Raw genomic sequence first — 20828 nt, forward strand, 5'->3', positions numbered from 1 at the left:
CAGTGAGACTCTTCCCAGGAGTCTAGATTGTGTCAACTTGACAATTAAAACTGATGAGAACACCAAACATGATAACAATACCCAAGATCAAGAGGCCAAACCTAAGAACCCACAGGATAGAAGGAGCTGAGATGAACTCTAAAGGCACAGATATTCCTTAAATTTCCCAACTCTAGAGAAAGAAATACACCTTCAAACACAAAAGGCTTTGAGAAACTAGAGGCGAAGCTCTCCACAGTGCATTACAGTTGAGATGTCATAAATACAAAGCAAAAAAAAAAAAAAAAAAAAAAAAAAAAACCTATGGAAAACTATAGGAAGAAACCACCAACTCACATATGAAGGCACCAACTCTCAAAGAGAGGAAAGGATGGAATTACATATTTCAAGCCCTGAAAACAGATAAATCCCACCCACATGTGCTATATACACCAAACCCATCTTTTAAAATTGAGGGTGAAATACACTTTTTTTTTTTGTCACTACAACCAAGGCAGTCCATGATTGTCATGCCAGCACTACAGAAAACACTTAAAAAGACTACTACACAGACAAGAGAATGTTTCCATTATAAAGTACAAGAAAGATATTTCAGAGGAGGAAAAGTTAAAAAAAAAGGAGAACATGGAAGGAACTCACTATAGCCAATACAGTAAACTTGATTGTTATAGGGGAGAAAGTAAAGAATAAACAACAACCCAACAAAGCAGACCCCCCCCCCAATCTGCAGGAATTAGAAAACAACTCTATAGTAAACTTAAATGTGCATTGTCTCAACCACCAATAAAGAAACAAAGTGGGACAAACGGGACTAAAAAACTAGATTCAACATTTCGTTGTCTTCAAGAAACACATTTCATGAGACATCCCCAGGCTGAGTCAAAGGGTAGAAGACAGTCTATCAAGGGAATAGAAATAAAGAAGGCTGAATGCAGGAACTGAAGCAGAGGCCGTGGAGGATCCCTGATTACTAGCTTACTTGCATGGCTTACCCAGCCTGCTTTCTTATACCACCCATCAGGGGGAGCACCACCCATCAGGGGGAGCACCACCCATCAGGGGGAGCACCACCCATCAGGGGGAGCATCACCCATCAGGGGGAGCACCACCCATCAGGGGGAGCACCACCCATCAGGGGGGAGCACCACCCATCAGGGGGGAGCACCACCCATCGGGGGAGCACCATCCACATCAATCATCAATCAATAACATGCACCACAGATTTGCTCACAGGCCAGTCTTGTGGAGACACTTTTCCTCAGCTGAAGTTCCCTCTTCCTAAATGACTATAGTTTGTGTCAAGTTGATATAAAAGCTCCCCAACACACCAATGTAATAATGGTTATATATGAGAGGTGTATAGGCGACATTATGCTAAATGGGGAAAAACTGAGAGGATTTGCTCTCAAATCTGAAAGAAGTCAAGGGTGCCCATTTTCTCCAGTCCCAGCAGCTGCTTTTACTGCATGTGTGAAATGATGCCACCAAAAGTGTGTCTGCTTACTACCTTGTTTCCCTGCCATCAGTCACATGACAGACTTAAAAATTTTTCTTTTGAGACTGTGTTCTTTATTTATAATTAATACATCAACTTGAAGTTTTACAGGGAGCAAAAGAACTCCTCGAGGCTATTGTATTTTTATGTTGCACACACAGACACGTACACGATTTAGTAACTTTTTCATCTATAGATTTTTCTTAAAAAAAAATACTGTATGGCACAAAAATCTTTCCAATTATTTTAGCACAACAACAAAAAAGAAAAGAGCAAGGTGTGGAGGCTTCCAGTGCAGAATGGGGTCCCTTGTTGGGAGGCCCCAAAGACCAGGATGGCGATGGAGTGTTTTCTACCATGGAAACCAACAATTCAAAATGAGTAAGAGCAAAGAAACTAAGAAAATGAAGTAAGGCATTTTACCTATCAAAATCCTTGTCATTTTCCAAAAGGAGGCGAAAGAGATTCCATTCCTGCTTTTCCAGTCACAGAACTTTATGACCATTGAAGACAATAATCTTTGAGGCCCCAGCTTTTCCTCACCATAGGTAGGCTGAGAACTAAAGGAGCTCTTGGATGCCAGGTTACGGGCTGACTGGATTTCCACGCTGAAGGAGCAATGCAAGGTCTCAAATAGAAATCAAGAGCCCCAGTCAATCATAAATTATTCTGTTGTCTATCAACATCTCCTGGTCCCGCCTGGCCACCCACAACCTAAAACTTCTGGAAAATACTCTCCAAATGAGCACCGTGGACCATGGTAGGATCTATGTCATAAATGTGTCTGAAAACGGACATCTCCTCAGAACAACACTCAGTCACCTTCCCCTCGTTAACTGAGGCCTCCGGACTGCAGACACGTGACCTGCAGACACGTGACCTGCAGACACGTGACCTGCAGACACGTGACCTGCAGACACGTGACCTGCAGCCAGCGGGCCTTCAGTCCTGAGGCTGAACTTGTGGAAGCAGCAGGGAAGACAGACACAAGGAAGGTGTCTGTGTTCCTGTACCTCACTCCCCACAGACTAAGATAGGATTACAATAACTCAATGGCTGGGAGCCCTCATGCAGATTATTTTTCTTAACTTTATAGCAGTGTACGGCAGTTACAGATATTTATTTCATAATAAGAAAAGCACAACCATATTTATTAGACGAGGTAAGGTGGGCAGGGAAAAGAGGGAGAAGCACATTCTGGAATGATTTCTCAAACCAGCACTCACATGGGTATCCCACGCCAGTGGCTTGGACACAGCCCTCTCAGCCAGCAGAGCCCCCCGCCCCCCCAGAACAGCCGGAGGATGACTGCTGGCTGCTCCACCCACTCTGCGCCCTCTGTACTTCTCCGATGGCATTCTGGGAAAAGGGAATTAGCTCTGTCACCTGTAAGTTATTTAGAGTTGACAGGCCTTTCATTAAGAAGAACAGTAGGCGTGGCAGCTGGGGTGTAAAGCAGGAAGGTGGGGCTGGAGGACCACACAAACCCAACGGAAGGAATCCCACTCCTGCCCCAGACAAGTCATAAGTTCACATTATTTCCCAACTTAAAAATAAGGGCAGAAACATAAATGGGAACTGCATACGAGTCCTTGAAACTGGGTAGTGGATCCTAGAGACATTTCTCTCTTCTTTCTCTCCTTTCATTGTAAAAGCTCCACCACTGTTATGGTCTGATTAATTCTATGAATTTAGCTTACTCCTTTTGGGTTCTAAGACATCAGTTCTTTTTTTTTTTTGTCTAATATGTCTTGTGCTTGGTACTGAGGGGAAAGGGAAAGGAGGAGAGAGAACACCAAATTAAAGTGAACAACTTGGAACCAGGCTCAGGCTGACACTGAGCAAATCCTTCATGGTACAAGTGACGATGTTATAAGTAGTAAATGGCGCTTTAGTAACTTGCACTTCTGGCTTCCATATGCTTATTCTGTGTTTATTTTATTTTTTTCTTCCGAATCCGGGAAGCTTTGCTTGGATCTTTTCAACAATTGACTTGGTCTGATCCCAGGCAATCTCAACATAATGATCAATCTGCATCTTATACTTCTCCTAGACAATTGAGATACTGGAAACAAGCAGCTCGGCAAGAATCAGAAGGGGGATTCCATCAAATACAGCACCAACATAGGTCATCAGTCAGCCACAAGAAGACAGCCAGCTTCAAGGAGTCAACCAGATCTTTATACCAGAAAGAGACGGATCATGAGTTTGAAGGCTCTGTTGACATGCACCTTTGCAGCATTCGCGTAGTTATGGAAAGCTTCTGAGGACAGGGTAATGTCCACATCTAGGTAGGCCTTGAATGGATGGCCTTCTTCTGACTTCTGCACAGCTTGAATGACAGACCTATAGACTCTGAAGCTGATGGTGATGGAGAGGAGAGCCAGGATGAGGTAAGAGACCACACTGATGACACCGAAAGCTGCCAGCTAGAGCCGCATGACCAGCATGGTGCCAAAGACAAACCCGGGCATCTTCATATCTTGTCAGAGAATCGATTGCCTACTCATTAGCTTCCCAGTGGAAAAGAGCGACTTTTTTAAATTTGAAGGACAGACTTGGCATTGCTATCTGTCTTTTCTTTGACCACCAAGCTAGCCACTTACAATTTGGGACTAAGAGAAGTTACGGGAACTGGCTTATTTCTCATTTTGGGTCTGCTACTAAGGCAGGGCAGAAGGCTAATGCATTTCTTAGAGGGATAAGAGTCTGTCATACAGGTTTCCCAATTTATTGTATAATTTCTCAGCAGTGTAACTCTTATTGGGTGTAGGGATAATCTGTGCGATTTAGTATGTATCTTCCTTTTATGGTCTCAAGAACCTTACTAAATAGCAGCCTACTATTACCCTACAAACAAACAAACAAAAACAAAACATAAAACAAACCCAAAACAAAGATGGAGGGGGGAGGGGTTTGGCCCTGCCTCAAGTTGATATGCCAGCCTTTTTTGGACTCCTCATGGGAGGCCTTACCCTTATTGAAGAGTGGATGGGGGTTTGGGGTTAAGAGGTAGGAGGGAGGGGGTATTGTGGCTAGTATGGAAAGTAAAAAAAAAAAAAAACCTTTTAAATAAAAAAGGTCAGTGGGACCTTGGGAGGGGTATAAGGCAGGTCTAACTTCCTTAATAAAGGAGTCCACAGCACGCTCTGCTACTCACTGACTCCCAGTGCCTGAGTCAGTGCTGTGTATTCTCATCCCCTCCACAAGGGGTGTCCGAGTAGGGTGACCTGCGACACCAGATACAGTCAAGGTAACAACCAAGAATAACCATCACAGTGAGTTTTATAAGTGATTTCCAGAATTGGTACCCATGCTGGTTAGTTTTTGCCAACTTGATACAAATGAGAGTCCGCTGGGAAGAGGGAACCTCAGTAGAGGATTTAATTGTGTTCATGGAATTGGTCCATGGGTGTGTCTGCGGGGGCATTTTCTTGGTTGACAATTGAGGTAGGAAGGTGCGGCCATTATAGGCAGTGTTCCATCTAGTCAGGTGGGCCTAGGCTGTTCATGAAGGTAGCTGAGTAAGCCAGGGGAAGTGAGCCAGTAATCAACATTGCTTCGGGCTTCTGCTTCAGTTCCTGCTGTTAGGTTCCCACTGTGAGTTCCTTACTTAGCTTTCCTGGATAATGGACTGTAACTGCTAAGCCGAATAAACCCTTTCCTCCCAAATTGGTTATGATCATGCTTTATTAGGGCAATAGACAGTAGCCTATTTCTGTGAGAGAGAGCCGATCATGTAATTTTTGCAAGGATTGTGGCAGTATTTGGAAAGTTGGGCTGGAAAATCCATGGGCTGTTCTGTGAGATCTTGGAAGCAAAAGCATTGAGAGACATACAGACTATGGAAGCTGGGCTTGTGAAGTTTCAGAGGGAAACAAAAGTATCTGTGGAAATAAAAGCATTGCTTTACAGGACAATGATGCTAGTTATCTGGGGCTGAAAAATCAACTGTGATAAGATGCCAGCATCATTGAGGCAAAACAGCTTTGTCTCAGTGTTATCACATAGACACTGTGGTCCAGAGGCTGCATCTCTAGCTGGCATACAAACTTGGCTATGTGTAAGAGTTTTCCCATGTGGTACTGATTTTGGTAGCATGGGCACTGCAGGGTTGAAGGAGTCACCAAGAGGAGCTGAGGCTTGGTACCCTGGTGCTCCTGAAGAGTTCAGGAGGCCATTGGTGAGGTTGTAGCTTCTGTTTCAGTGGAGACCTGAGCATGTCAGAAATGCAATGATATTGGGATGACTACCAAGGACAGTAGCAGAGGTGGCATGGAGCTGGCCTAGTCTAGAAGACAAAGTGTGTGTGTGTGTGTGTGTGTGTATGTGTGTGTGTGTGTGCGCGCACACGCTATGGATGTCAGAGCTGGAGAAGTGGTACTATCCAAGTCTATCAGAGCCCAGAAAATCAGGAGTAATTCCAGATGTTGACACTAAACTACTTATACCGTTGATTTTTTGCTTCCTTTGATCTGATTATAACTGTGTCCTGGTTCTTCCCTCTTGGAGTAAGAAATTATTTAACTTGTTTTTTATTTTACAGGAACCCACAGTTAAGTAATGTTGGAGCTTTAAAGAGAACTTGGACCTTGAAGTAGCTGGAAGTTTTAAAATACTGTGGAATTGTTCAAAGTTGAACTATGATTTATATTGCAATATTAACACAATTCTGGGATAAACGAGAAGAGTTATGGTTTAACAGTGATATTTTGGTATGTCGAGTTGACAAAGGGTAAGTTGTGCTGGTTAGTTTCTGTCAACTTGACAAAAACTGGAGTCACTTAGGGAGACGGAAGCTCAATTGAGGTTGCTTCCACCAAACTCATACAGACATGTTTGTGAGGAGGCCCCCCTGGGGCCTGAACTTTATGAGAAGGTGGCTGAGGCAGACAGGGGGAGCAAGCCAGTAAACAGCTTCCCTTCAAAGTTTCTGCTCAACTTTTCTCGTGATAGATTGTGACCTGGGAGTTGTAAGATGTAATGAATGGTTTTGGTCATGGTGTTTATCACAGTACCTGTTTCAGTTAGGGTTTCTATTGCTGTGAAGAAACACCATGACCACAACAACTCTTATAAAGGAAAACACTTAATTGGGACTGGCTTACAGTTTCAGAGGATTAGTCCATTGTTGTCATGGCGGGGAGCATGGCAGTGTACAGGCCGACATGGTGCTGGAGAAGGAGCTGAGAGCTCTACATCTTGATCTACAGGTAGCAGAAGGAGACTGTGTGCCACACCGGGAGTAGCTTGAGCATATAAGACTTCAAAGCCCGCTCCAAAGTGATACACTTCCTCCAACAAGGTCACACCTTCTAATAGTGTCACTGTCTATGGGCCAAACATTCAAACACCGAGGCTATGGGGGCCATTCCTATCCAAACCACCACAGTTCCCTAGATTTCAATAGTTTAGGTTCACATTCACTGACTAGCATTCTTGACTTTAAGTAGGGTACTGAATCTCAAAATTTCCCATCTTTGAAATGGGAGTAATCATGGAAATTAAATTTAGTAACAGCTTGTATGAATGTGTTTTGTTGGGCACTATTTGAATATTAGTTGTCACTCTCTCTAAGTCCCGTTTTCTAAAGAGTTAACCAGAGGGCTTTTCAGGGCTCAGCACTTTATCACTTTTGTTTGATTGGTCTCAAACTTCTGTGGGGAAGACTGGGTGAGTCAGAGGCTGTGGGCCTGGTGTTTATTCTCAGCAGGGACAAGAGAGCCAGTGAGTTTTCAGGGACTCCTATTCTAGCAGGTTCCACCAGTAGCACCTCAGATATGGGCAGGGACCGCTGAAACTGTGCATCTTTGCCTTTTTCCTTAGTTTATGGCTCTTGGAAACCTGTCCTTGTTATGGGATCAGCTTGTCCCTCTATTGCATCTGCTCCAGGCAACCCCAACTTACTTTCTTCCTCAGTTTATGGTTTCCCAGACACAGGTATATGAAAGTCTTTGCTTTACCATACCCTGAACGGAGAGGCGGTTCTCTGTTTTCCCACTTTGCTACCAGGCTTTTCCAGCCAGCCTCTCATCTTTGGTACTTGGAGTCATCTGCAGTGTCTAGGGAACCAACAACAGACTCTCTCTGACGTCTCATTGACACAAGAATGTGAGTTTTCCTGTCTTTGGTGAAAGGATGCCTGGGACTCCCACAGCTTTCTTTAAACCCCTGTGTCCTGGTGTCCTCCTTTGTTTGGAGTTATCAGGAGTTGGGAGTAGGCTCCCATTAGAACAAGTTTTTGGTTGTGCCCTGGAAAATCCTGCAAAGATGCCCTTGACATTGCCATCTCAGCTTTAGGCTCTGACCAGGACATTGAGGTAGGTAGGTAGGTAGGAAGAACCCTGAACATCCTGGTTCACTGCAGCCAGGTTAGACTCATGCAAGCTGGACTGGGGAGAGATTGCTTCAGGACATCCGGAACCCTGGGCTCTGAGCCTCCTTGTATATGTCCAGATTCCCTGGCAGAAACCTTAATTCTTAGTCCCTGTTGGCCCAAGCTAAGGTGTCAGTTGAAGGAAATCATATTAAACCTCCAAATCAATGAAGGTGAAGGTACCCACCATAGTTGCTTACATGTTGAGAAGGGGAAAATTCATAAGGGGGACTAAAGACCCAAAGAATAGAATTTCAGCATAGTTTGTTTTTGTTCTGAGTGCAGACAGATGGCACCTCCCCTGCTGAAACTGGGCTGGGGTCAGGACCTGGGAGCTCTTGAGAAGACTTGAAGCATACTGCTTGTCTGTAGAGTGGTCCTCTTCTACGCCCACTAGGTTGTCATCTACCTGACTTGAGCACATTCTCTGTTTGCTAATAATAGGATGACAGAGATAAAAAAATGATGCTCAATTTGAAAGGCATGCAAGTGTATGTGCATGCCTCGCCACATGGATTATTCCCTCAGCACCATTTAGAAAGATCCTGCTGGCTGTTCTTAGTCTCTTCTTAAAATAACCAGTAGGGGGCACTGCAGGGTGAGATTCCCAGCACTGTCTTGATTTATCCATATTAAAAAAAAATAATTGGAACACAAAGTATGGGCTAAAATGTACCTATTTTAGACACAATGATACTTGCTGAGAGATTATAAATTTAAGAGCTGTCATTTTGGGATATGATTAGCTAAAGAAAGAAGGAATTTTCTGCTTGGATTGTGGCTACATTCCTACAACATGTTACAAAGCTATACGTCTTAGGCCCAGTGTGTGACATTTGGGTTGGCACTGAAGGAAGGATCTGGCAGCCTTCCCCTGAGGGATGTGGAGGGAGCCAGGGACATGGGAACTGAGTGTTTTGAAGCATCAGGAGACAACTGTCTTCCCTGCTGACTGGGGTTTTGTTGAATGTCAGACAAGTGAACCTAAAACCAGCAGCAAGTCTATCATAAAATCAGCATGAAGGGACAAACAGTTCCTTTGTCAAGAAAAGGAAATTGAGGTGAAAAATAAATGGAAAACGACGATAGACTTTTAAAGGGCTGTAGATACAAAAATGAAAACTCAAAGCAGATTTGAAGCTGAGGTTATCAATGGTTAAAGCAAAATTATTATTACATTTGTTACCCCCTTACCCAGTGTGTGTGTGCGTGTGTGTGTGTGTGTGTGTGTCTGTCTGTCTGTCTGTCTGTCTGTGTCTGTGTGTCTAAATCAAAGGACAGCTTTTGGAAGTTGGTTTTCTTCTACCATGTGGGTCCTAGGGTTTTAACTTAGTTCATCAGGCTTGGCAGCAAGCACCTTTACTTACTGAGCCATCTTGCTGTCTCAGTTTCTTAACTCCAGAATCTTCTCATGTAATGCATATGGAGAGGTTCAAATAGGCTTGTGATAGACAGTGTACCACCCTCTTCATTCTGGCTTTCACCAGTTTTCTGTTCCCTCAGCTTTCTAGAGATATTTTTGTGTATATTCATACATATGAGTGAGTCATTATCCAGGCTTCATTTTTTTTTGTTTGTTTGACTATAACTTGTGAATGGTGCTGTTTTGGTTTTTTAGATGTTCCTTCTTTGATTGATTTGTCTGTAGGCAGGCATCAGGGCTATTTTCAGTCTTCCAGACTGTGGATGATGGTTTGTTAGGAAGTCAGTACTGCTCGGGCACTTACAGAGAGGATGCATTGACAGAGACCCGAAAACATAAATCAAGATGGAGCCTGGGATCTATCGTCTCAACTCTAATCTAGTCCGTTCTACTAACATTTGCTTCTCGTAGAAAGATCCTCAGGCTTCCTTACCATCTTCATCTAGTCCTGTGCCATTTCTGAGTCATGCCTTGTTTATCTAGAACTCTGAAATGTAAACTGTATTTCCATTCTTTTAAAGCCAGAAATTAAAGAGGTACTGATGAGGGAGGTCCTTTTGTTTGCTGTGAATATGTTTCTCTTATTGGTTGACGAATAAATGCTGATTGGCCAGTAGCCAGGCAGGAAGTATAGATGGGTCTAACAGACTAGGAGAACTCTGGCAAGAGGAAGACAGAGAGGGGTCACCAGGGAGACGCCATGTAACTGCCAAAGGAGTAACATGCTGGAGCATTATGGGTATGTTACAACCTTGTGCCAATACACAGTTTAATAGAAATGGGATAATAATTAAAAGATAGCTAGCCAGTAAGAAGCCTAAGCCATCAGCTAAACTGTTTATAATTAATAGAAGCCTCTGTGTGATTATTTGGGACTGAAGGACTGCTGGACTGGGCAGGACAGAAATTCGGTCTTCAAGGAACTTGGATAAAGGCAAAGAAATGATAATTTTATTCTAATTTTTTTTTTTGGTTAAAATTTTTTTGTGGACTCTCTGAGTTACCATCAGGGTCTGTAAACACATCCATGAAAAGACATAGACACCAGCTGGAGAGCTGTGTCCACATCTGTGACACTATAACAATGGCCAGTTAGTAAGATTCACATAGGGTTCTGTTGAGATTATATATCATTTACTTACCAGCTTCAAGATGGATTATGAAATTAGGCTCTTTCCAGAAGAAAACGGTTTAGAACGTGAATAGTAAAAGTAGGTCTGGGCGAGGGAGAAGGAATGAAAGAAAAAAGTGAGTAAGAATTAGGGAGATGAAGGATAGAAGACATTCCCATGACTTTTGGATACATGCCCTGAGCAGCACCTTTTGTGAGCCGATTCCCGAATATGAGAGTCTCTGAGCGAAAGGGATGGTGCTCAGAGCTGTGGTTTGAACGCTGCTTGTTTGCATGTGTTGGAGGACTGGTCCTCAGTGTGGTGATGTGATAGGCATAGGATGTGAGCTTAAGTGTTGGAGCCTAGTGGGAGGTACACAGTCCTAGTGTTCATGTTTCAGAAAGGGACCTGATTAAATTCTTGTAGAGGCGAGTTGTTATAAATGGCTAAGCCTCTTCCCTGCTCTCTTATCTCATGATGTGAATGGAATTCATTCTGTAAACCAGGTTCACTTTGAAATCACAGAGATCTCCTTGCCTCTGCCCCCCCCCCCCCAGTGCTGGAATTAAAGGCCTGTGCCACCACACCCAGCTACTCTCTTTCTATTTTTTAAAAAAACACTTTATCCTATTTTTTTCTCTCTCAAGCCTATGTATATTTCTAAACACACTGTAAACCTTTAGACGTTTTTCTTTATCTTAATCTGACTTTACTGTAGATCTTTATCTTTTTCTGGCCACGAGTCTTTTATCCGCTAACAACAACATTGCCATTATGGCAGTGGTACATTTACAGCCAGCCCTGAGAGCTGTGCTCACTGCCTTGGTCTACGCTGCCATCCAGCAGCATGCTGCCGGCTTGGAGATGCGGTCACTGCCATTGCCAGCTGTCTTACCCACCATTCAGTTGTTAGCAGGGCCTCTTAAAAGAGCCTGGCAGTTTTTTGCCACTTACTCCAGAGTCAGGAAACCTCCGTTAAAGGAGCCTTGCAAGTCTCTAGCAAAACAGAAGAGTCTACCTGAGAAAAATGCTGCTACCAAGAAGCCTTGCTTGTCTCTGTTCTTTTGTTTCTAAAATCCCTTTTTAAGCTTTTGTAAGTTTTAAGAGAAAGTTCTCGGGCCCCACGTTGTAGGCACCATTTTGTTATGAGCAGTTTTCCTGCCAGCCTGGTCCCACAGCTGCGCCAGCCCCAAATAACACACAGAGACACTGTATTAGGTATAAAGCTGTTGGCCTGTTACTAGTGTCTGTTATTGGCTAGCTCTGTCTTAAATATTAACCCACGTCTATCAATCTAAGTGTTTCCACATGGTCTTATCTTACTGGAGAGAGGGTCTGGATGTCTTACTCCTCTTGGACCTACATTTCGACTCAAGATTAAACTATAATTAAATTGCTTCTCTCCCTTTTCTTTCTCATGATCTCTCCCTTTCAGTTTTCCCATCCTTCCATTCCCTGTCAAATTGATGGCCTCTTGTTCTTTGATTATTATTGTTACATATATATCTATATATTTGCAAACATATAAATACAACCTGCCGAGTCTGTATAGTGTGGCTTGGGTGTATATGAGTTCAGGCCTGACTTTATGTTGGATAACTAACTAGGGGGCTCATCCCTGGAAGAAGCTAAGTCACCTTCTCTCAGAAGTCATTAGTTGCCTGTAGTTCTTTATCTTGGGGGTGAGGCCTCTGAGATTTCCCCTTTATGTGTTAGCATATCTTTTGATAATGTTCAGACAGGCACATTGATGAGGCACCTTGGACACACCTTCCTTGTCACTTTTTCTAAGACACAACCTCACAGCAGACTTCCTGGTCTATTGTCTCACAGTTTTTCTACTCTGCTATTCCTAGCTGTTCATGAGCCTTAGTACAGGAGTTGTGTGGTAGATGTATCTGTTGGGGCTGGCCTCTACACGATCCACCGCTCTCTGAATTATGTAATGCTCTCTCTGTCTGCTGTGATGAGAAGCTTCACTGATGCAAGATGAGAGTCATGCTTGTCTGTGGTATGAAATTTAGAATGTAGTTATGAGTCACATTGTGCTAGTAAAATGGTGCTGCCATGTCCTTTTCTAAGATCCACGATCACAGTAACCCGGGGTAGGGCTGAGTTTCTAGTACCAGGCAATGATTTCCTTCCTGTTGAGTGGTAGGCCACATCTTTAAAGCTTTCCCCAGTTTTCTGTCCCTGCAGGTTTGCCCAAGCTTCCAACTTCTGAACCTATGGTGGGGACACACGATGGTAATTGTATTTCCTAACTTCTCTCAATCTCGATCAGTTCCTTGGTCTGTTCTTCTGTGATCTTGGTCCTGCTATTATTGATTACTTTGGGCAATTATTTGTAGATTGTCTTTCAGTTTTGATTTGTCTGGTATTTTTTCATAATTTATTAAAGTTAATTTTGGGTAAGAATATCATAGATATGGTTCTATGGTCTTAGAAGTTCATATGTTGGGAAGTACTTAATGTTAATTGGTGTTTTAACTGAATATTGACTGTGTGAAATTTGCTTACACAGTTAAAATGAAGTAATTTCTGATATAAAGTTCCCATTTTCCTCTTGATCTAGAAGGTGTTTATAAAAAGATCACTTGATACTATATAAATATATTCTTTGTCCTGCCTCTCTAATTTAGCACTTGACTTTACAATGAGTTTGTCAGGGTATTAAATGCATCTTAAACTTATGATTTTCAGCTTATAATGCTGATCATATATTCTTATTGTAGGTTGAGGAACATCTTTCATTTACCCATTATTTATTTATTTATTTATTTATTTACTTATTTTTGGCATGGGCTTAGCCTCTCCTCATCATATAGCCAGACATTTAAAGGCACAACCAGGTGGTTATACTACAAGCCAGTGTGATGCAAACTGGAACTTCACTGGTCTAGAAATCCATCCATCACGTATATGCAGGGAATGCAGTATCATTTAGATTTTCTGTATTTGACCATATTTGAAGAAACTGGCCAGTATTGAAAGGTTCATGACTAAGTGGATCAGAAATATTATACAGGCATGTCTTGGAACGAATAGGGAAAATGGTGGTTTGAGTAAGTATGGCCCCTACAAGCTCATATCTTTGAATAGTCACAGGGAAGTGTGTGCTGGATAACTTTGTGTCAAGTTGATATAGGCTGGAGTCATCTGAGAGGAGGGAACATCAACAGAGAAAATGTCTCCATGGGATCAGGTTGTAAGCAGGCCTATAAGGCATTTTCTTAACTGGTGATTGATAGGGGAGGGGCCAGCCTATTGTAGGTGGGGCCATCCCTGGGGTTGGTGGTCCTGGGTTCTATAAGAAAGCAGGCTGAGCAAGCCATCAAGAGCAAGAAAATAAGCAGCACCCATCCATTGTTTCTACATTGGCTCCTGTATGCAGGTTCCTGCCCATTTGAGTTCTTGTCCTGATTTGAACAACAATGTGGAAATGTAAGCCAAATAAATCCTTTTTTCTCCAACTTGCTTTTTTGTTCATGTTGTTTTATCATAGGAATAGTAACCCTAACTAAGACAAGTTGGTATCAGAAGTGGGGTATTGATGTGATAGACCTGACTATTTGTTCTGGAGAGGATTATGAAAGGACTTTGGAACTTTCTGTAAGAAAAGTCATTGAGCTTCAATGCTTAGTGAGCTGTTCAGTAGGAGCTTGGAAGAGAAAAATGTTGAGGACAAATATAGAAGATGGAGGCCTGGCTTGTGACATTTCAGAGGGAAGTTTAAAGACTCTATTGGGGCCATTTGTTATTTTGAATTAAGATCCTGTTGTTCTGATTAGCTGGGAATGAAGAATCAGCTGTGATTAACAAGAGACCAGAACTATAAAGTGAAACATTTGCTTTGCTGGGATACTGGGATACTCATTGCTAGTTGGCTGGAGCTGAGAAATTAGTGATCCCAAGTGAGGTAACCTAGACCCAGAAAAACAAACATGGTATGCATACTTGCAAGTGGATATTATCTGTAAAGGATAACCATGCTACAATCCACAGACCCAAAGAAGCCAAGTAACAGGGAGTGCTCCAGGATGGGTGGTGGTGGTGCATGAATCTCACTGTGAAGGGAAAATAGAATACACTTCACAGATGGATAGGGGAGTCTGCATGGCGGGATGGGCATGGGGACAGGACAGATCAGATTGGGGGGAGGGTGGAGAGAGAGTACTGGGAAAGACAACTGGAATAGGAGTTGCATCTGTGGGATGAGCTAAGAACCTAGTGCAATGGAAACTCCTAGGATTCTGTGAGGCTGATCCTAGCTAAGATTCCTACCAACAGGGAATATGGAGCCTGAACTGGCCATGATCTGTAACCAGGTAAGACTTCCAGTGGAGGAATTGGGAAACCAACCCAGCCACAAAATCTTCTACCTACAATTTGTCCTGCCTACAAGATGTGCTGGAGTAAAGATGGCACAGAAATTTTCCATCTTGAGACCCACACCATGAGAGGGGGTCCATTCCTGACACTGCCTGGACGGCAAGGACCCAAAGGCAGGATTACCTAGAGAACTAAGATAGAAAAAGTGCTAATGAAATGGTTCCTAATAATATTCTGCTATATAATACATCATAGATCGGTGCTTAGCCCAATCAGCATTAGAGAGGCTTCATCCAGCAACTGTTAGCAACAGATGCAGAGACCCACAATCAAACATTAGGGGGAACTCAGGGAATCCTATGAAAGAAAAGGAGGAAGGATTATAGGAGCCAGATGGGTCAAGGACATCACAAGATAACCCAAAGAATCAACTAATCTGGGCTCATAGGGGCTCACAGAGACTGAACTGACAACCAGGGAGCCTACATGGGACCAACCTAGGCCCTCTGTATAGATGTTACAGCTACTTAGCTTGCTCTTCTTGTGGGACTTCTAACAGTGGGAGAGTGGGGGGTGAGTGGGGTGGGGTGGGGGTGAGGGGGTGGGGGCTCTGACTCTGTTGCCTGCTTTTAGGACCCCTTCCTCCTACCCGGTGGTCTTGCTCAGTCTCAATAGAAGGGGAGGTGCCTTGTCTTACTGCAACTTGATATACCATGGCGGCTTGAGGGAGGCCTGTCCTTTTCTGAAGAGAAATGGCAGAGGGGTGGGTGAGCTGGGGCAGGGGAGAGGGTGGAGAGGGATCAGGAGGAGAGGAAGGAGGGGAAACTGTGGTTTGATGTAAAAACAAACAAAGAAACAAACAAAACACAAAAACAAAAGTCAAAATCAAAACAAAACAAAAAACCACGATGCCAGCATTGTTGAACTGAAATCTTCCAAGGAAGTGTTTCCAGAGGTGGCCAAGGTTGTGCCTTGTGCTGGCAGCCAAACTCGGTAGCTAGTGTAAGAGTCACCCAGATGGTTTTGAAGGCATGAAGGGGTCATGGAGAGCAGCTGAGGCGTGGCACTGTGAGAGGCCAGGAGAGGCCCTAGCAGAAGGTGAGGCCTCAGAGGCAGCTGAAGGAAGGCCCAGGACTGAAGGGGCCATGCAGAGATGCTGAGGTTCGGCACTATGAAGGAAGCCAATGAGAGACTACGGGTGAAGTGCAGCCCCGTTGCAGCAGAGGACCCCACAATCTGGAGATGCCAGCACGGTGGGATGAGCAATCAGAACAGCAGGAGCAGTGGAATGGAGCAGAGGGGGCCTAGAGACAAGCTGCGTGCTGCAGAGGGCGGAGCCGGAGGAGTCACCTAAGCTCTCGGAGGAGGCCGGGAGATCTTGCGTGAAGCCCAGACATTAGACATGGAGTTATTTACATTGTTGGAGTTTGGTTTTGCTTTAATTTGATCGGGACAGTGATCTGGCTCTTCCCTCTTGAAGTAAAGTATTTATTTTTGATTTTATAGGAACCCACAGTAGAAAGGCTTTGAGTTTTAAGACTTTATTTTAAAAGAGATTGACTGTTTTTTTTTTTTTTTTTTAAAGAGACTGAATGTTTAAGTGTTTGAATTTGTAAAGACTGTGGGGTTTTCAAAGTTATTTATATTTTAATATAAATTAAAAGATCTTAGAGATGAATGAGAAAGGAAAGTTGTGGTTTAACAGTGACATGCTTCTGTGCCAAGTTGACGAGGGGTCAGTTGTGCTGGACAGTTTTGTGCCAGCTTGACACAAGCTGGAGTCATCTGAGAGGAGGGACCCTCAACTGAGAAGATGCCTCCATGGGATCAGGTTGTAGGCCAGGCTTTAAGGGTATTTTCTTAATTGGTAACTGATGGAGAGGGCCCAGCCTTTTGTGCGTGGTTCCATCCCTGGGCTGCTGGTTCTGGATTCCACAAGAAAGCAGGCAGAGCAAGCCACGAGGAGCAAGCCAGTGAGCAGCACCCTCTATGGTCTCTGTATCAGCTAGGGCCTCCAGGTTCCTGTCCTGATTTCCTTCAGTGATGAACAGCAATGTGGAAATGTATGCCAAATAAACCTTTTACTCTCCATCTTGCTTTTGAGTCATGGTGTTTCATAATAGCAATACTGATCCTAACTAAATCAGACTGGAAATCTTCTATAGGGTTAGAGGGATTAGTAGGTGTGCCTTTGTTGGAGGAAATGTGTCACTGGGGGTGGACTTCGAGGTTCAAAGTCCCATGCCAGACCCAGCCTTTCTCTCTCTGTCTCTCTGTCTGTGGATCAGGGTGTAGTCTCAGCTACTGCTCCAGCACCTGCCTGAATGGACCATGCTCCTTGCCTTGATGATAATAGATCATCCAGATTAAGCCTGTGGAACTGTAAGCCAGCCCACAATGAAATGATTTCTTACAAAAGAGTTGCCCTGGTCATGATGTCTCTTTACAGCAACAGAACAGTGACTAAGACAGGGAGAGAGGCAGGGTTATCAGAAGCAAGGCTGGTGCTCAGAGTGGAAAAAGAGGTGTTGTAAGATGTTAAAGCTGTAATGAAAAGACTCAAAGGTCAGTTATTTTAAGGAGTTTGATGACTTCTTGTGCCTCAATAGATATGTCTTCTATTTCTGAACTTGGGAAAGGCAAAACTATGGGTGGGAATGTAATGAGTTTAGTTTTTTTTTTTTTTTTTTTTTTTTTGGGAGGGTCTCATGTATCTGAGGCTGGCTGCAGACTTGCTACATAGTTGAGGAAGACTATGAACTTCTCCTTTTGCCTCTGCCCTCTGACACTGCAATTTTAGGTGTGTACCACCATGCCTGATTTATATGGTGCTGGGGATCAAACTCAGGGCCTCCTGTATGCTTGACAATCACTATCCATTGCCTTCAATGAGGTCAGCTTTGGACATGTTTGCAGTTGTGCCGATTGGGAGCATGTTATCTTGTAGGTGGCTGCATCCGGAACTTGGAAGACCCTTCATTAGAACGAAGTGGACACTTTGTGCTGCTGGTATTTGAAGGGACAGACATGGGTGATGTAAGCATGTGCAAGATAAGGGTGAAGCCAAGGAGGGTCCCAGGGCTAGGAGAGGCTTGAGGATTGTCAGTGTTAGGTGTGAGTAGCTGGGAGAGAAGCCAGAGATCCAGAAGAAAGCCAAGAGAGGGTGGAGTCATCAAGGAGAAAGCTGGAAGAAAGTCAGACTATCCAGCTATGCAAAGGCTACAGGAGTCATATGAGGTAAGACCTGAGCTGAACTGCCATAATTGGATTTGGCCTTCACGTGGGCATAGGGTTTTTTTTTTTTTATTGAATTTATGTAATGAAATCTGTGGAGTGTTTTAAGGGAACAGGTTGAAAAGTCTTAGATGCTTTCCCTGGCTAGTTCTGCACCCTCTTGCTGAACTCACTAGAAGGCATTGAGATGCATCCTTTCTGAGCTGGAAGTTGCCTACAGCTCATTCTACCCAGACCTCCCTGAGCAGGGAGAGATTAGGGCCCTGTGGTCATGAGATGCTCAGGTGTAGCATGAATCCATACCATAACCTAGAGCTCACCAGCTGTTCTGATACTGATGCATCCACTCAGCAATTTTCTAATTGTTCCTAGCTGGCACAGTTACTCTCTAGAGTTGGAGTTCGCCAGTTTATAGTTTTGTTTCCTCTGGTCATAGATGACAGGAACTAAACTACCTTTCTTTCTACTTTGCAGTTGACATTTTTATTTCATGGGCTATTTTCAAGCATAAGGAAGCTAGTACAGAGGAAAATGTAAGGCATAACAGTTGTTCCATGAATACCTCAGAAAGGGGGGTGAGTAGGAAGAGTGTAAGAGCTAGAGTGTGAGGAGGCATGCTTTGGAGTGCTGTTCTCTGGGCATGACACAGCTATTGACACATGAGCTCCTATCAGCTGTGGCTACCTAAGTAAGATCTATATAAGACCAAGTCAGACAAAATGGCGTCATAGGTGGGAGGGGCACTCACCACTCCTAACTAGGAGCTGTTGTCAGTTGATTGGGGGGGGCGTTATTCTTCTTTAGAGATGTGGCCCATGGTAGGCTGTCCGTGCTCCAGTGCAAGACCCATATACATAGCACTATCAGGACCCAGTTATTGGAAGAATAAAGAAGACATGAAGTTGGGAAGGTGGACATGTTGGCAGAGAGCTAGGGGGCATTATAGACACAAATGGGGATGGACCTGATCATATTTCACTGTGTGCATGTATGAAATTGGTAAGTAATAAATAGATTTAGTAAGAAAAACAACAAAACAAACATAGCAAGACAGAAGACGCTTAGATATGATAGAACTGATGAGTGAACCGAAGTCTACTTTTTGTTGATGATATTTTTTAGCTTTAAGGTTTAGTCAGATATCTCCAAGATCACACAGTATGGATTCCTGGCACTAGATGAGTGTGACACCAGAGGAAAAATCTGACCTTGTATTTCTGTGTGTGCGCAGTTGCTTCTCTGAAATCCCACGTTCCCCAGTCAGTAGCCAAGGATATCCAGCATATCTATAGAATGAAGAGACCAAAGGAATACTATGCTCCACGATAGCTTGGTGAACTAATGAGTTTATTGGAATGAGGAACATGGGTAACTCCAAGCTAGCTTCTAATTGGGAAATCCTCCCAGTAACTTGAAAGCAGCTATAGTACAGACCAATCCCACCCACTGCATGGATGAGTCACAGGGAACTGGACTGTCAAAGAGCCTCCTGGGCGACTCATTTGCAGTGACATATCCGAGGAGTCCCAACCCTCAGTCGACCCTTTACTGTCTGTCTTAGTTAGGGTTTCTATTGCTGTGAAGAGACACTATGACCATGGCAACTCTTACAAAGTAAAAAACATTTAGTCGAGGTGGCTTACAATTCAGAGGTTTAAGTCCATTATCCTCATGGTGTGACATGGTGCTGGAGCAGGATCCGAGAGTCCTTACACCTTGACTCACAGGCAACAGGAAATGATTTGTTCCACTGGGTGTGGCTTGAGCATATAGGAGACCTCAAAGCCCACCTCCTCCAACAAGGCCCCGCCTCCTAATGGTGCCGCTCCCTTTGGGGGCCATTTGCTTTCAAACCACCACACTGCCTACATAAACGACGTGAGAAAAGTGACATCATGAGCCTTGAGATTCTCCCTTCCTTTCATGAGGACAGTTAATAGGCCCCATTAAATTCTCCTGCAGGTGATCACTGACTCAAGATGGTGCTTTTCATGTATGTAAAATGAAGGGGAAATGCAGGGTCTTAGCCCAACCCCGGATGGCTGAGCTGGGTTCGAGGAAAGATAAAGATAAGCGTGCTGCCCGAATGTTCCCCAGCCTCCCAGGATCCCAAAGGCAATCAGATGCAGGTGGGAGTCTAGTCAAACAGGAACTCGGGTATTGCCCTATAGCAAGCATCTTTTAAAGCAAAAACCGCAGGGTGGGACAACAGCCAGCCAGTGGTTTTAAAGGCCAGCCTATCGGTGTCTAGGTACTCCATGATTTACCTAGTGAGCATGAGCCAGTCATGCAGTGACCTCATCCCTTTTGATCTAGGCAACCAATCACCTTTTTTTTTTTTTTTTTAAATAAACATCTCAGGACTCGCCCTCTTGATTTTGATTTCCCCTTGGCACCATCTTTGCCTGGCTCGTGTGCCCTTCAGGGAAACATGGACAGGTAGGCATTTAAAATGTTTAACCAGCCAGAGTCTATTTGTCTTTTCTGATGCTGTGATGAAACACTGAGCAAAACATACAAACAAACAAACAAACAAACAAACTAAAACCAAATGGAGGAGGAAATAGTTTATTTCAGCTTACAAGTTATGGGCCATCATTGTGGGCGGCCAGGGCAGGAACTCAAACCTAAAGGCAGGAGCTGATGAAGAGACCATGAAAGCTTGCTGTTTACTGGCTTGCTTTCTTACATAGCCCTAAGCTCATCTGTTTAGACATGGTGCTGCCCTGAGTGGATGGACCTTCTGACATCAGTTATCAGTTAAGAAAATGTTCCACAGACATGCTCATAAGCCAATCTGAGGGATACAGTTGACACCTCTTGCCAGGTGTCAAGTTGATAGCCAAGATTAACTGC

At 43.8% G+C, this 20828-nt stretch overlaps 1 protein-coding gene and 1 pseudogene across 1 annotated transcript in view; one reads left to right on the forward strand and one right to left on the reverse strand.

Annotated features, from left to right (window-relative positions):
* Window positions 1–20828, forward strand: part of Ints8 (integrator complex subunit 8) — a 439588-nt gene that overhangs the window by 350492 nt on the left and 68268 nt on the right. The gene's annotated exons all lie outside the window — the stretch shown is intronic.
* On the reverse strand, window positions 3434–4810 carry LOC127232992 (reticulon-3-like; annotated as a pseudogene).

This window comes from Phodopus roborovskii, unplaced genomic scaffold, assembly GCF_943737965.1.
Source record: "Phodopus roborovskii unplaced genomic scaffold, PHOROB, whole genome shotgun sequence".
NCBI lineage: Eukaryota > Metazoa > Chordata > Mammalia > Rodentia > Cricetidae > Phodopus > Phodopus roborovskii.